The 17,205-nt window shown below is 43.8% G+C and overlaps 1 protein-coding gene across 4 annotated transcripts in view; it reads right to left on the reverse strand.

The window, feature by feature from the left end:
• ZBTB46 (zinc finger and BTB domain containing 46) overlaps positions 1–10,251 on the reverse strand; it is a 55,831-nt gene extending 45,580 nt beyond the window's left edge. Inside the window, exons 1-2 of one of the 4 annotated variants that reach the window (XR_014008586.1) lie at positions 9,757–10,251; positions 8,330–8,579 (exon numbers count right to left, since the gene is read on the reverse strand). The gene's annotated coding sequence lies outside the window, so the exon portion shown is untranslated. The remainder of the gene's footprint in view (positions 1–8,329; positions 8,580–9,756) is intronic. The other 3 variants (XM_081196182.1, XM_081196183.1, XR_014008585.1) reach the window with 3 other exon arrangements.
• Between the last annotated feature and the right edge of the window lie 6,954 nt (positions 10,252–17,205).

Genomic DNA, 17,205 nt, shown 5'->3' on the forward strand with positions numbered 1-17,205 from the left:
ATTTTCCAAATCATGCAAATTCTTATAATTCATATAGCTTATAATATTTTTGTAAATAGTCCTTAAATTTTTTCCAATCCTCCTCCATTGTTTCTTCTCCCAGATCTCGGATTCTGCCAGTCATTTCAGCTAGTTCCATATAGTCCATCAATTGCGTCTGCCACTCTTCCAGTGTGGGTAAATCTTGTGTCTTCCAATGCTTTGCGATGAGAATTCTTGCTGCTGTAGTTGCATACATAAAGAAAGTTCTATCCTTCTTTAACACTTTCTGGCCGACGATGCCCAAGAGGAAGGCCTCCGGTTTCTTGGGAAAGGTATACTTAAATACCTTTTTTAACTCATTATAAATCATTTCCCAGAAGGCCTTCACTCTTGGACAGGTCCACCAGAGGTGAAAGAATGTCCCTTCAGCTTCCTTACATTTCCAGCATTTATTGTCAGACGGGTGATATATCTTTGCAAGCTTGACTGGTGTCATGTACCACCTATATATCATTTTCATAATGTTTTCTTTCAGGGCATTACATGCCGTGAATTTCATACCGGTGGTCCATAACCTTTCCCAGTCTTCAAACATAATGTTATGCCCAATATCCTGTGCCCATTTTATCATGGCTGATTTGACCGTCTCATCCTGAGTGTTCCACTTAAGCAGCAAGTTATACATTCTTGCAAGAACCTTAGTCTTTGGTTTTAACAATTCTGTCTCTAATTTCGATTTTTCCACATGGAATCCTGTTTTTTTGTTCAACACCCCTACATTTTTAAACAGGGAAATAAGTTACATGGGTTCTGACACAAATGTTAGCTGCAGTAACATCTAGTTTTCCTGCCAAGCTAGCAATAGTTCATCAAAATTTATTTCAAGCTCAATTATTCCATTTTGTATATTCCAGTTTTATAAACACAACTTTTTTTCTCATCACAAATCAAATTTATCTCTAGTAGAAATATGATATGTTTAAACAGATTAATTGGCAATGTCTGAAACTTTTAAAGCCAGAGCAACAATAGAACATGCTATAACTGCAGTATAGGTGTCTGTAGTCAGAAAATTTCTACATCTCTGCTTTGATTATTTTTCATTTTTCTCCATCCACTACAAGTGTACTTTCTACAGTTTCTGGGTATGTAAAAAGTAGGCAGACCCCTGGATGGATGGATGGATGGATGAATAGGTATCACACAATAAAACTGTAACGGTGAATTTTGTTAACGAATTTATGTGCAAAAGCTATTCTGCAACAGTCTTTCAGAAAGAGAAGTGGGGGGAGAGAAAGAGAGATCACAAGATGTCCAGATACAGTCAACCCACGTCTTCTAAGTTCCATTAGACATCTGGACAAAGCACAACAACATTCAATTATGGAAGTCAATGCTCCTTTCTTCTCCACCTCCCCCCAATATTTGAGATGAATTAGATTTGTTAAACCATTACTAAAAATTAAAAATAGAAGCTACCCAAAGATACTAGCTTACTTTAAGCTATGTGATTATTTGGCAGTATGCACTCCATCAAAGTGACTGTGGTTAGGTTTGCAGCAGGGGAACTAACATTGCATGCAAAAGCTTCCAAGTTCAATCCCTCGTGTCTTCAGATAGGACTGGGAAGGGCTCCTGTCTGAAACTCTGGAGAATGGCTGCCAGTCACTGTCAACAATACTAAGCCAGCTGGATTAAGGATCTGACTTGATATAAAGCAGCTTCCCACATTCCTACACTTCACAGAAATGAGACTTAAAATGGGAAGTATTTGGATTTCTTATCTTCCTTGCACTTTAATAAAGAATATTATCATAAAGCAAAAAAAAAAGAAAAAGAAAAAAGAGTTAAGATACTACAAAACCAGCAAAAGAGTTCTGGTATCATCCCTACTCATTAAATACCCAGTCCACCTACAACAGGGGTCAGCAAGGTTTATCTTCCTGTGGAGATCCCTCTGTGGGCCGGATCTTCCATGCATGCCTGTGATTTTTAGTTCTGCACAGATGTGATTTTTGGAGTCTGCGAGTACGCAGATGCGATTTCCGGCGCCGCGGAAGCGAGTCCCCACGCCACACTGGTTTATCACAGTGCGCAAGTGGGCAGCTCAGTTCAGGGGCGGCTCATGGACCAGTCAAACGACCTCCACGGGCTGCTTCTGGCCCATGGGCCTTAGGTTGGTGACCCCTGACCTACAATTCTGGTAAAATTCTGATAGCAGAAGTTTCAGTACTTCATTCTACATACTTTTGCTGTGAGATTTTGGTTCATAGAAAGCACAGTCACACAAAGATTATTTCTTTGGCAGTGCAAGAAAAAGTAGATAGCAGTTCATAATGCATGCAGGTCCCAGTGTGTCAACTTCTTTATAGTTGTCTTGCCAATTGCCACACTTACCAGTAGTTGTCTGTATAAGGCATCACTGATTTCAACACAATTATGGAAATGAAATTTGACACAAAATGATAGGTGAATGCAAGAGATTAATCAGACAGGAAAGGCCCACGAAGCTGTTGGGGGAGAATGGTACTCCAAGCAAATGCAACAGAAAACATTGGAGGACAGAAATGGGAGATACAGTAAATCAAATCTTAAGTTTTGGCATGTAGAGGAATGGAGTCATAGAAGCTGACTTTGTCAGCAAACCTCAGCCACCACATTCTACATTAACTTCCACCACCAGATGTGCATACAAAAAACCATGTTTGCTCCTGTAGTAACCATTGAGATGTAGCAATCTGAAAGAGGTCTCAGCCTTCTCACAAAAGTTGTTTGAAAGACTGTGGCTGCTCTAAACTACAATCTGAAGATTAAAATGCCAGGGGCATAACCCAAGAATGCATGACCACAGGAGAACCAACTTCAACAGTAACTAGCAAGTTTCTCCTATTCAAAATGGCCTACCAACCAACTATTCTCTGCCTTAGTTAATCTGAGCTTTAACTGATGTCCCCAAGTCAAGTTCTGCCTCAACCATGGCCAGAGACTGTAAAGGCCAATAGATCAGGCATGGGTCAGATGAGAATTAAATTAACTACTAATTAAGACTCTCCAAGAACTCTAAAAGGTTAGTCACGATGCGCCCTTGTGGAAGCCACACTGGTCCTTATGCAGCAAGGCTTCTTCCTCTATATGCTTCTTTAATAATGTTTTCCACCAAGTTTTGTGGAACAGATGTTAAGCTAATAGGCCTGTGATTTCTCAGATCCCCCCACCCCACGGCTAGGAGTTTCAACAGTCAAGACCAGCTTCTTGCTAAATGCCCAATGTACAATTTGTGTCTCTGTGGAACCCAAGACCACATAAAAGAAAGATGTGTATAAACCTCCAGCAGACATGTCAAACACCAACAATTTTGTCCATGAGTAGACAGCAAATTACTGCAGATCCAAGAATTTATTTATGGCTCCCGATGGAAGCAGCCTAGATTTATCATGCCACACACCAGTCAAAATATTTTTGCTGGACACTTCCATGTGGATATGAAAGTGAATGCTGGAGTTGAGTGGAACTCAACATTGCCCTATGACAAACATTCCATCTGCATCAGAATGATCCTTCTCCCATGAACTGTTCTGGAGGTTCTCTCGATGCCCCTCCCGAAGCTAATTCTGGTGGGGGGGGAAGCACTTTTGTGGAAGTCCTTGCATTGCACTTCCCCGATAAGGCTTGTTAGGAGAATCCTGCCCCTTAATTGTACTTATCTAATAGTACTATTTATTTTAAACTTATTCTAACAATATGTAATTTATATACCTCCTTTACTCAAAGATGCCAGAGCAGAATATGTATAAGAAAAAAATAGCCCAAAACTTAACATTGTAGAAACAAAATGAAATTCATCAATTAAATTTACAGTAAAAAATTGCAGGCAGCAGCAACAGCAAAAAACAAACAAAAACCCTTATACTCAGTTCTACAGTGAATCTCAACATTACCCCTGCCCCACTAGACAAAGAAGTACCGGTACATCTTCAAATACCAGTGGAAAGCAAGTAAGGCTGAGGTATGGAAGGATAGTTCATTCCATTGGTGTGGATCCACTTCAGAGAATGTCCTGCCACAAGCACCTGCACCGTGGACCACATTAGGTTTAGGAACCACCAAAATAATTTGATCTGCAAATCATAGAGCAGGATATGGGAGGAGGTGTTTTTTCAGATATTTGGGACCCAGGCCATTCAGGGCTTTAAATGTCATCATAAGCACATGAAAGACAACTGGCAGCTAGTGTAAGTATTTCAAAATAGGTGTGAGCAACCATTGGCACTTCCCAGTTGCAAATTCCAGACCACTGAAGGGTAACTCCACATAAGAATGTATTGCAATATAATAGTCCAATCTGAAAACTATCAGAGCTATCCCTGTCCAGGAAAGGCTATGTCTGGTGAACCATCAATAACTGGGAACAATCACTTCTAATCATGAAGCCACCTGACTTTCAAGTGACAAAGATGACTCCGGAAGTGTACACATACCCAGGCTACAGACCTGTTCCTTAAAGGGACTATCCCATCCAGGATAGGCTGTCTTACCAAACCCCATAAAAGCCCACCCATAGCATCTCCATTATGTCTGGATTCAGTTTACTGACCATACCTAGCCCATTACCACCTTGAAATATCAGGTCAGCACCTGCACTATTTCTCCTGATTCAGACAGGACTGAATGGGATTGAAATTGGTGGTGCACCACCATCAATTTCTTAAGCACCTTGCCCAAGGAGCGGTATTTATTTAACAACTACAGGTTTAAAGAAAGTGCCTCTTTTAAAGCCACTGGCACCTTCTCAGCCCTCAACATTAGCTTTTATTAGCAAAGGAGACATGCAGTAGGCTGAATCCCTTTAAGCTTGCCTACATCCTCAGGCCATAATAACTGAAACTGATTCAATAAAACTTAACCAGATGATGTTCTGGACACATCCACAAGGCTAGTCCTAACTGCAGTATCTAATTCTGTATGGATTCAAGCAATTTTATCTTCAAAGTGCTTAGTGAATTAGTCACAGAATGCCTCCAATCATCTCCTTCATCGGGACAGATACAAATGGCCCCTTCACTGTGTGTATAAGCTTTTGGATGCCTACTGCAAGCTGCAATGGTGGCAGAGGTGAAGCTCTTCACTGCCATCACTGCTACATGGTAACCACAACTGTATGCTCATTAGCTGTGTTCAGTCATATGTCTTTCAGGATTTACCCAACTTGTGCTACACCATAGTCCATCCTGTTTCATTGCCCACAACTCCCCAGAAGACTATGGAGATCTGTAAGCTCCATAGTGTCTGTCTGAGAAGGCACTTGGGAACAATTGTGTTGAGATCCCTTTCCACTTCAAATACTGTTTTGCAACCAGCTGTGAATCTGATCGTACTATTGTGCAGCTTTCTCTGAACGCTAACCAAAATATCACAGAGAACTTTTGTCAAGTGCTTTGCTGAAATCAAGCTAAACTGTATCCACATAATTCCCAGTGTCTACTAAGTTTCCTAGTAAAGTGATACAAGATAGAGATAATATGAGTTTAGCGGGATTTATTATTGGCAAATCCATTATGCTAGCTTCTGTGAATTACTACATACTTTCTTAAGAATTTAATTTTGCATTCTTTCCATTTTGGGGGGGAAACTGATCAATTGATTGGGAAGCCTACTATGTCTTACCTTTAAACTGCCTAGTTTAAGATAAGATAACAACCATTTGAGTACACAACAAATATTCAGCTAATCCTATTGTGCAGGGTGTCAAAGTTTTCTGGCATAGGTACAAAGCTTCAGAGTTCAGGGAATTATAAGTGTAAAGGATAACTATTTGAATTTCAGGGAGCCTTTTGAGATTTAAACTAAGCCCCTTTTATCCTTTTATTTACCAATTAAATTAAGAATATAGTAACAAGGATTAGTTCACACTACAAATAATGCAGGAAAGCCATGTTGCTACAAGAAGCAAACAGAACTCAGTTGAAAAAAGGATCACTGCTCAGGAGGTGTGGGCTGTTCATGAAAATAATTTTGATTTAAGAAGCTAGAAAGGCAAAAAGTTATGAAACAAAAACTATGCATATTGTACTTGTATTATTAAAACCTTGAAGGAATGGTGAATATTGCAATGAAAAGCAAAAGCTTTCATGAGGAAGTAAAGGCAAGAAGAAATGTATTTTAGAGTATGTCAAGCCAATATCAAAACAATACCAGACCAAGCAGGCACCTACAGTTTGTAATTAAGGCTGCAATCCTAGCAGTGTCTACTCAAAAGTAAGTCTCACTCAATTCAACAAGGTTTACTCCCAGGTACTCAGGTAAGTAGGCTAGGTTTGAAGCCTCACTTCGCTTAGGCTATCCACCCAATAAAGTATGCCAAGGTTGTTTCTGTAAGCTACTCAGAAAGCTTTTCTAATATACAACCTGGAAGAGAAGGACATTGGCTCTACTGTATGGATGTCCTAGAAAACACAAGCCATAGGGACAATGTGGCCCATTTCCTCTGTTCTCTGAAATTCCAAAATCTGACCTGTATATTGCCATACATCATTTATTAAAATAGTTATTATGTCTGTTTAATTAGCAAATAATGTCATATGAAAGAGAAGAAACAGATCCAATTAATTTGCAATGCATAATTGTATCATTCTCACTTATTTAGATATGGCTTCATGGAGTAAACAGGACATCATAGCCTAATCAAAAGCTGTAACAATATGATTCCAATAAGTAGTATACTAACTGCAAAATTAGCTTTTCATCATCCATTTAAATAACAATCAACACTAGTATCTCATACCGCAAGCCTAAAAACACTTACTAGGGAGTAAGCTTAACTGAACACAGCAAAACGTACTTCCAAGTAAACATGCATTAGGATTTCACTGCCAGATTTGCTCATTATTTTCAGGATGGAGAAATGCAAGTTCTAGTTAATCAAGACCTGGATACTGTTTTGTAGATCCTGTCTGTCCCATAAGGCTCTCCTTTGTTAACTTGTAATACACCAGAGGATAATTTTTCACTATGTGGAAAACTGTGGTTAACAGTAAGCTCTAAAGTCTAAGACTCTAAACGCATACACACCCCATATCATGAAAGGACTACAAGACTGAGAACTTGACAAGCAATAGCTGCATTCAACTGCTATTAATTCAGTTCAGCACAGCAAATCAATAAAACAGAATTGGCTGTCAAATGCTAAGAGTGGTTCCCTTTATCCCTGAAATACTACTGTATTTAAAGTGACACAGTATAAACTGCCAAACTTTAGTTCACCGAGCTGGTGGGGGGGGGGTATCGTGCAATTTCCAAAGTTTGTGTAAAACTGCAGCTTTTGTCTGTCTCGTGGCAAGAAAGCCATGTCTAGCTTTCCCTTTTACCAAAATAGAATACTCTTCTCAAAGAAAACCCCTTAAAATAGAAGCAGTAAAAGTAGGGAACCAAGGTACAGTATATGTACTGGTACTTAAAATGCTAGTGTACAACATATATTTAGAAATGCAACTAAACATTTGAAATGACTCAAGTATTAAAATGCATACAATAACTTCAGTACAGGTGCCTGCAAAACACTGTTTGGAAAACACACTTCCTTATTAGCATATATATAAACACTGCTGATAATAACCTTGTCTCTAATCCAGGCTAAATAAATACCTTGACTGAATACAGAGAAAGCTAATTTTAAGAAATATCTCCTAGTAAAACTGCCCTTTGTTTCTATATTTCTTGACACATCAAAAATACATTACTGCATACAATAGTTCTATTATATCTATTTCTGGCTCTCCAGCAGTACAGCAAGCAATAAGGAGCTGTCTTTAAATTGAAGGAATCCTCCCACTGTTAACAGTCCTGGAAATCTGGTTCATTCCTTATTTGCCGTCTGGGATTGAGTTATCAGATGCTACTTGCATGACTTTTACAGAACTGACAACCTATTTACAGACACAAAAAGGCAATCTACAACTTAAAAACTTCTACCATCACCTTTAGGTTGTTGTTTTTTAAAGGAAACCTTTTACTCTCCCTACAAATTATTCTTTTGGGGTGTTGACACCCCCTTCATAAAATGTTCCCTACCTGTATGCAACATTTTCAAATCAATTCCCTTACTTATCACAAGCATATTATGTAGTCCTCCAGCTTTAGGCAGGGAAAGCATTATTCTGAAGACTGGGTTTTTAAAAATATACAGGGTCACTACCAATATTTCAGCTTGCAATTAAAATGGAGGAAGGCCAGCCGATCGGTGCCTGACTTCAGGGGGAGACAATAACCCCAAACAGGCCTGGCTTTAGAGAGGCAGAAAGAGAAAGCAAGCGAAGGAGAAATATACAACATGTTTCACCAGTATTATTACCTCATCCCTTTCTTCCAAGCAGTTTTGAGCCACTCTCTCTTGTCAAGCTCTTGGGTCCAACTTGCACAGATGCTTATTTTTAAACGCTGTGGGGTGGTTTTTGTTTGCTTTTCAAATAAAATTATCAAACCAGAATGGAAAGGCTTGCTATTTCACGAAGTGGAGCTGCTGTTAAAATGCCCCCTTGTCTCCTCTCCACTCCCTTGAGCTGGGTGTTGACGCAGCAGAAATTACCAGCTGGAAAATTCCCCTTTTGGAGGTTAGAGGGAGGGGTGGGGTGGGGGGAGAAGAGGAGGAGAGAGGGGGTGGGAGAAAAGCAGGGAGGGGGGTTAAACCCTGCCAGTCACAGAGCTGTCCCCCACCTATCCACCCACCTAGCCCCAAATAAGGCATCATGTCCCGAGGTGAAGGAAGATCAGAGGAGCTCCATGCCCCTTCCACACACAGGGGGGTGGGAAAGTCATCTCAGCAAACCGCCCCCCAACCACGTCCCACCCTCCAGCTGGGATTTTACCCAGCTGCCCTTCCAGCATATCTCAGGGAACAGGCACAGCGTGCGTGCGCCGTGCGCAAGGAGGACGCGCGGCCCCCACGAACCTCCCATTGGGCGGGCGAGCGAGGGGTTGGGGGGTGCTAAAATCCATGACAGAGGGGGGGGGCGAAACGAGTATCCTTTGCCTTCAATTAGGAGAGGTGGGGCAGGAGGAGGGGGGAGAAGGGAACCCGATGACCTCATTCAACTGCCCCCCAAAGGTCAATTTCTCTTCTCTGCTGTCCCCCAAAGGAAACCCCATCCATAGTATGTGTGTGTATATATATATATCTATATATCTATATCTATATATATAATCACTCACCCCATACTATCTAGAGAGAAGGGGTGTGTGGTGGTGGTAGCGGGGGGACAAGTTTCCCCCCCCCCAAGAAAAACGCAAAAATCTCCCTACAGGGAACTAACTAGGTTAATGGGAGACTTTGAAAATGCGCTGCTGCGCGCCATAAATAAATACACCCAGAGATCCGAGGGGACCGAGTTGCCAGGTCTTCTAAAACATACTTTTCCTAGAAATAAAGAGAAGGAAAAAAGTATCGCGAGCGGGAGCGCAACCCAATGCGGTTAAGAAGTGGGGACGGCGCGTTTTTTAAAAGAAATAAAATAAAAAAGCAAGTTTTTGTAGAGCGCTTAAGGCTATTAGGAAACAACCACCACCTAACAACTCCCCCCCCCCCCAATTTACAGACACCGTCGCCTCAGGGCAGAGAAAGCGGTCGCCGTCGACCACGGGGGGAGAAGGAAATAAAGGGGTGGTGATATTATTGTTAACCTTGTAAGATGTATAAATGGAAAGCGGTTTTTTATTTTTTAAAAAAATTGTTTCGTTCGTTTATTTATTCTGCCTGCCTGCCCATCTCTCTCTCTCTCTTACCTGCGCTTCATGAGGAGCGCGGCCGGAGCGCTGGCTCCACACGGTCACACTCCGCGTCTTTCTCTTCATGAGTTGTGTGATAGGGGTGGGGGGGGGGTCGGGCGAAGAGAAAGAGAGAGAGGGGACGGTTGTTGAGGGGGGGGGAGAGAGATATGTGGGGAGGGAAAGAGAGCGAGCTGGTGCGCGCTCCCGCCTCGCTTTCTTCCCTGCCCCCCCCTCCTGAGGGAAAGGAGGCGCGCGCGCTCCACTTCCCCTCACAACTTGGCCCTAGAGGGGGGAGGGGCCGCCGCGCTCGAACCGGCAAAAAAACCCCCACAACTAGAGGTGGGCGTGGCCAAGCGAAGGGTGGGCGGGGCTCCTGTGGAAAAGGAAGAGCTGAGGGGAAGGAGAAGTACGGCAACCGCGTCGCTGATTGGGCGTAGCTGAGCACAGGCCTCCCTAAGCCACACCCACGCGGAGTCTTTTTTTTTTTAATTTTCCTCTCTTTCTTTCTGTCGGTTGAGGCCCCGCCCACCCGGCCTCCCCTCGCGCCGGCAGGGGATTGAGAGAGCGCGCGAGGTGGGAGCGCAACTGTCAAGCTTGCCGGACACGAGGGTTGGTTGCGCGCGGACGGGAGGGGGGGGGGAAAGGAGGCCGCTGAGCATCATGGGACGAAGCCGAGCCTGACAAGACTGTTGCCAAGGGCAAGTTGGGGCTTCTGTCTCCCTGGCAACGGTCAGGGCCTTTCCTCCCCTCCTGCCACCGCTGTCCTTCACGCCCTCTAACATTGCGGCGAGGGCTTAATGTAGGGGGACAGTGAAGCGAAGTGAGGGGGGATTCGCGCACGTAGCTGCTTTCCTCCTCGCCGTGAGGGGCTTGGAGAAATTAAAAGGAAATGCATCGTGCCGTGGTGTTTAAACGCACGTTGTAAGAAGGGATCCAAGAGACACTCAGTAACTCACAAGCCACCACAAAAATCAAAAGCAGATCAAGAAGAGATGATCTGGATATATAGCAACTGCCTCTTTAAAAGAACAACAATTTGGAAGCCAGCTGAGTTTCATAGAATTCACCCATCCGTGCAAATGCACATGTACTGTAATTTATTTAACAAACAAATAAATAAATTGGGGAAAATCCCGCCCCCAATAATGTGAGTTCTTCAAAGCTGTCTAATAACTTATGCACATAAATTCCACAACATGGCAGAAATACCTGACGTGTCGCGAAACAATATAATTTTAAGTTTTACATTAACAGCCGGGAAGTTCAGAACTGATATATATCAATGTGTTCCAAGGAGACCAACTCTCAGCCTTTCCTAACTTCAAAAAAGAAAAAAACCTGTCTGTGCAACTTTGAAAACTTCCTGATCTATAAAGTGTGTGTGTTTGCCGAATAAAATAATTTTGGTATCCTCCACATCCTAGCTGTGTTTTGTTTTTTAATTTCAAAATTCAGTCCATGCTGAACCAAAATGCTGAAGTCAAACAGCTGGCCTGATAAAAGCCAAACTTACACCCTCAAGAATAGTGCTCCATATGCTGAGATGGCTAAAACACCTGCCTACAGGAGGGGAAATCAAGTTTTGGGTTTTAAAAAGAAGTGCAAAAAGTAATAATGGCTTCCTGTCTATGCCAGTGTTTCCCAACCGGTGTTCCGCGGCACACTAGTGTGCCGCGAGACGTTGCCTGGTGTGCCGTGGGAGGGAGGCGGGCGAGGCGGGCGGCGAGAGGCGGGGCGGCGAGGAGAGGCCGCCCAGCGCGGGGCTCTCGCCGTCTGCCTGCCTGGCTGCCTGCGTGGCGCTGACGTCACGGGGCTGTAACGTGCCCCACATAGGCACACGCGGGGCGGCGAGCTCCCTCCCACATCCCATCGCCGCTCGCTTCGGCCGGCCTACTGGGCTGTCGCAGGCGGAAGGCCTGTGCATGCGCGAGGTTTTCGCGCCTTCGGGATTCCCTTCACGCCTTCCTCCTCCCGGGTCCTTGAGAGCGCGGGAAGCGGCAGCGCAAGACCGGCGTTGAGCCTGGTAGGTATTGCCCTTGCCAAGGCAGTCATTTGGGAAATGAAAACTTGCAAAGCAAGCAACCAGTTCAATCTGAAGTACGTGTATGCTTAATATCCTGTATCTGAAACCTGTTCTGCCCCCTCCCCCACACTTGGTGCCATTTTCATCTACACATGCAGCAGAGTAAGTTGACCCAGAATAGTACCAATTCAGATGGCAGATGGGAGAATGACAGTGCTGAATGCTTTCCCATGTAGAACAGTCCCTGCAAATAAAAACCTAGCATATTTGGAAGAGGGATGCTAGCCTAACCATTACCTTCTATGCTGTTACTATGTTTTTTTTTTTTTTTTACATAAGTAAAAAGTGACCTTTCCCCATCTGGCATGGTGGTGTGCCTCGAGATTTTTTTCATGAAACAAGTGTGCCTTTGCCCAAAAAAGGTTGGGAAACACTGGTCTATGCAAATACATCAGGGAATAAGCATATAATAGAGTTCTGAAGTTTAATAAAATATGCTACAGTCTTTCCATTACCTCTTTTTTAATCATGTTCACCTTTCAAATCTCTACGCTAATTTATGCCACTGTGGTTAAGAGTGTCAGGAATGGAAGAGTAGATATACTGGTGCCAAATCCCACTACAGCTACACCACCCCTAAAACCAGCCACAAGAGATAATTGTTCCTGCTCTTTCTAACTTAGTTCTAACTTTCTAGCTCACTATAAACCTGCTGCAGCAAATTCTAAAACAAATGCAGTTTATTGTCCAAACTGCAGGGTGGAGGAGTCTGTGGGTTGCAGAAAAGGTCAATTTACTCAAATTGCCTCATCAGACTTCCTCCAAATCACGCAGCCCAGTTGCATTCAGAAGCCTCGTGCTCATTTGACATGCATGCAGTTAGTTTTAAAATGTTCAGAAACTAAATTTCACGCATGAAGTTAAAGCCTAGACTCCTGTCATTCATGCTGACTAAGCCCCTCAGCCACAGGGCTCAGGTAATATAATACATGCACATCAGGGATGCACAGCAACATTTTGTTACAGGGCACACTTGTTTATGCCAATAGTGATCTCAGTTCTCTGAGTGCCAGCCCTTACGTAGCCAAAACAGCACCATCCATGCAGAAGAGGGAGATACCAGCATGCTCAGGTGAACCCAGAGGTTTGCAGAAGTTCTCTCTCTCTCTCTCTCTCTCTCTCTCTCTCTCTCACACACACACACACACACACTAGAGGAAAATAAACTAATGGGGTGACACCCCAGAAACTGCCAATAAAAACTGAGCATGCTCAGTGGGCATGGGGGAATCCTGAGTGAAAGTCTGAGGAATTGGTTGAAAACTGGGGTGGTGGCAGTATGGAATATTCTGGAAAAGGCTGGCTGGCAGTGGCGTAGCGTGGGTTGTCAGCACCCGGGGCAAGGCAGGTAATTTGCTCCCCCTAACCCGTGGATTTGCGCCCACTAACCCTAACCCCCAGATGTTGCGCCCGGTGCGGCCGGCCCCCCCTGCACCCCCCACGCTACGCCACTGCTGGCTGGAACTCTGACCAGGAACACATTTTGTTGCAGGTCCCACTTCTGCTTCAGCCTGTAGCTCAGTCAGTACTAGAGCATAAGACACTTAATCTCAGGGTTGTGGGTTCCAGCCCCACGTTGGGAAAATATTTACTGCATTGCACGGAGTTGGAATAGAATAGATGGTCTCTGTGGTCCCACACAATTCTATGATTCTATGAACCTGAGCCCTTCACTTAAAGCATTTTCTTTCTTTTTTTCCTTTTCCTTTTTTAAATCTGAAAGCGTAATCTTATGCTAGGCCCTGATACCAAATCCTGGTGTTACTCTGCCTGAGTGAGTAGAGCCATTCGCTGTCCGTAGCATCCATATGTAACGGATTGTAACTTTCGGCAGGCATGGCCCCAGTGAAAACAGACATTGGATCAATATCTGTGCAAGAGTGAAGAAACATCGTTTCACGCATGCAAAAGCCGCCGCAGCTTCGCTTGAAAGCCTGAGTGAATTTTGTTAACCGTCCTTCAGATCCGCTCATTCATTGCACTCTGAACGTCTTTATTTTAAGAAAAGAAGATCAATACAAATTGATTAATGCAACAAAGCTGTCTTTCAAGGCTGACATAGTTTTTTCTCAGCAGCCTTTTCTGCCGGGTGGCTGAAGGCAACTCTTGCTAGGAAGAGTTCTGTTGCCAGTCAGATAAATCATGGTTTGCCCGTTGCAATAGCCCATGTACTTGTGCAACTCTAAAAGCGCAATTGAGGACAAGAAAAAGCCAATTTATCACTTCATGGCATTTCAGCCAACAGCTCTTTGTTTTTTATTTTTTAATAATCATATTTATTAGCATTTCCAATAATAACAGAATAAGAAAAATAGAGAAGATAAAGAAAAGAAAGAAAAGGAAAGACAAATTTAAATTCTTACTTTCATAACCTTCTTTCCAGGACTCCCTCCTTCCCCTCCCGACTGTATTCCCCTTTCCCTAAGTTGGTTCCACAAGCTCTCATTCCCAATTAAAATCTAATATGTTTAACCCATTAGCCAATTTAAATTTATACAATCTTACCATCACTCCTCATCTTTAACAGAAATAGAAAAAAGATTTTCCCCCAAGATCTGCCCCAATTTCCTTCCACGAATTCCCCCCTTTTTAAAAGAAAACATGTTAAATCAAGATACCAAAGTTATATAAAGAAAAAGAAGATAAAAGATATAAGAAGATTCGAAAAGTTGATTACATAGCCTTTGGATTCCAAGATTCCCCCTCCCTTCCCTGGTTTGAATTCCCCATGTCCATCAATCTGTATGTTATCGGCCTGGAGGTCTCAAGTCCACAGCCAAATTTTTCTCATTCCACCTTGCCGGTTTTCTTTAAATTTATTTGTTTTGTTGATGTTTAACTTCAGAAATCCAGTCTAATAGAGGCCTTTAGTTTCCTTGGTCTTTGTTACTCCTCCCATTGTTCTTTCCGTGTCGTAGTTGGTCCTTTGTTCTTTTTATTCCTTACTTTCTCAGGTTTCTTGTCTTGTTCAGCTGCAAAACGTTCTTATTCCAAAATCTAGTATCTCTGCAGAGGTTTGTTATTCAGGAACAAAAACTTACGTCCAGTCCCTTCCTTTCTTCAATAGAAAATTCTATTGTCTCCTTTTAATATAAACACCTCTGTAGACAAAATAGTATTTCAGTTTTGCAGCTTTCCCAGAAGATAAGACCTGTGCACATCCCAGAGTAGTTTTCCACATACGACCGCTTGTAATGTCCCGAAACCCCTCTAGGGGGATTGCAGTAACTTTGTATCCTCTAATCCAAAAGTCAAATTGTTGTTTCTTTTTTCCCCCAACAGTTTGTATCCATATTATATCAAATTATAACAGAATTAACCAGCAAAATACTTGTAACAAAGTCCTCTTTATATTCTCAAGATTTGACAGCTACTTTGACAGCTGTCAAATTCTCCGTCTCTCTTCGCCAGGTTCTAGGAATCGCCCCGGTTCCCAGGGGGGGGGTTGCCTTTACCTCTCACCCTCCACTTTTCTCCTCCAGCACAATTCTTGTAATTTCGCATCGTGGAATTAATAATTTTTATCAGCAGTAAACTTCTGGATCGATCTTGGTTACCCAGTCCTTGTTTTAGCATGTTTACAATCAGGGGGGGGACTGACTTCCTTTTTAGATCGCCCCCGCTCGTGCCGAATCCGAAAAAAAATTCTTTTTTTCTCCTTTTATACCCGGTTACCCAATTACTCACGGGTTGTTGTTAAAAGTCCGAATTTCCAATGGAAGAAGCCAGCGCTCTCCGTCGAATGGCATGCGGCTGCGCTCGGCAGGGGAAGCGGAGGACTCACAACACCACGCCGCTCCCCGGCACCCGATCGGAAGCCTTTAAAAAGGCTCCTTCACGAGTCGGGAGGGCGCTAGCGGTGCCAGCCGAGTCACCATGTCCACGGGCTCCGTGCCCGTGGTTTTTAAGGGTCCCCGCGTCGCCGGCGCGGTAGGACCCAGCCCCTGCCGAGCAGACTCCCTCCGGAGCTCGGAGGGAGTCCGCCATTCGGCGATGGCACCAACCCGGAAGTCAGCCAACAGCTCTTTGAAGTCGCCCAGTATCAAGAGCTGTGATGTGGTCTGGATCAATTGCTTGCTTCATTGTAAGACTATTTAGGATGCATGTTATGGCCTGGCTTCCAACACTGACTGAGTGCAGGGTGCAGGGCCCACGTTCTGCCATGCTTCTGCCCAGCGGCTGCTGCTGCCACCGAACATTTATTCACACAAAAGTCCTGTCCATCCTTACAAACTGTTCCATCACACTCCCTCCTCTCCCTTCCCTTCCCTTCCCTGCCTCCTGCTTGCACGCTTTGCGACTGGTCAGCAGCCGACAATGTAGCAGTGAAGCTGGAAATCATTTGTTCCCCAAGTATGATTCATGCAGATCAGCCTTCTCCAACCTGGTGCCCTCCAGGTGTTGTTGGACTACAACTCCAATCAGCTGGCTGATAGGGAGTTGTAGTTCAACAACACCTGGAGGGCACCAAGCTGGAGAAGGCTGGTGTAGATGAAGTGTGATTTCTATCCAAAAAATAAAATATTACAAATCATGATGAATAATATAATTTTACCAACCCAAGCATAGCTTCAGTGAGAACACTTGCAAGTAAGTGGTTTACGAAATGCATTCTTAAGGTTTTCTCATTCCAGCTGCTTATGACTGTATTTTCTCTGTAGACTCCTCCACTTCTGGGAATGAATTCCTCCATCGCCCTTGCGTGTCTTTGATTTCAGGCATGCAGGCCCTAGTTCCCACCCTACAACCCCCAGAATTTTTTACTCCTCCCCCCCGCTTCTCTGCTGGAAGAAGGTATGTATTTATTTAGCTCTGTGTGTCAAGCGAACATCATTCCCTTCTGAGCTGCAGCAGCTGCAACCTGGCTTTTGCCTTGGGGAGGGTGCTCAGAGATGGAAAGGGGAGTTCCGGGAAGAATCTCCCTCAAAGGGTCTAGGAAAAGCTGGAAGGGTCAAGTCCCCTGTTCCCCACCCCAGTTCTTCTAGGTTGTTCCAAATTTGCTCATCATTTATTTTCATTCTGGCTCTTTTAAATTTGGGTATTGCTGACTTTTGAACAGATCACTTTTGCAAATAACAGCAGGGGAGAAAATTGATGTGCATTGTGCCCTTAGCATATGTGATCTACATTCAAGGCCTCTCCTGGCATGACTTTCAGCTCTTTCAGGATTATGATGAATTGATTAATGAATTAAGTGTAAGTTTGGGGAGGAAGAACTAGGCTCCAGTGGCGTAGCGTGGGGGGTGCAGGGGGAGCCGGCCGCACCGGGCGCAACATCTGGGGGTTAGGGTTAGGGGGCGCAAATCCACGGGTTAGGGGGCGCAAATTACTTGCCTTGCCCCGGGTGCTGACAACCCACGCTACGCCACTGCTAGGCTCAA

Source organism: Podarcis bocagei (genome assembly GCF_964188305.1).
Source record: "Podarcis bocagei genome assembly, chromosome: 5".
NCBI classification, from domain to species: Eukaryota; Metazoa; Chordata; class Lepidosauria; order Squamata; family Lacertidae; genus Podarcis; species Podarcis bocagei.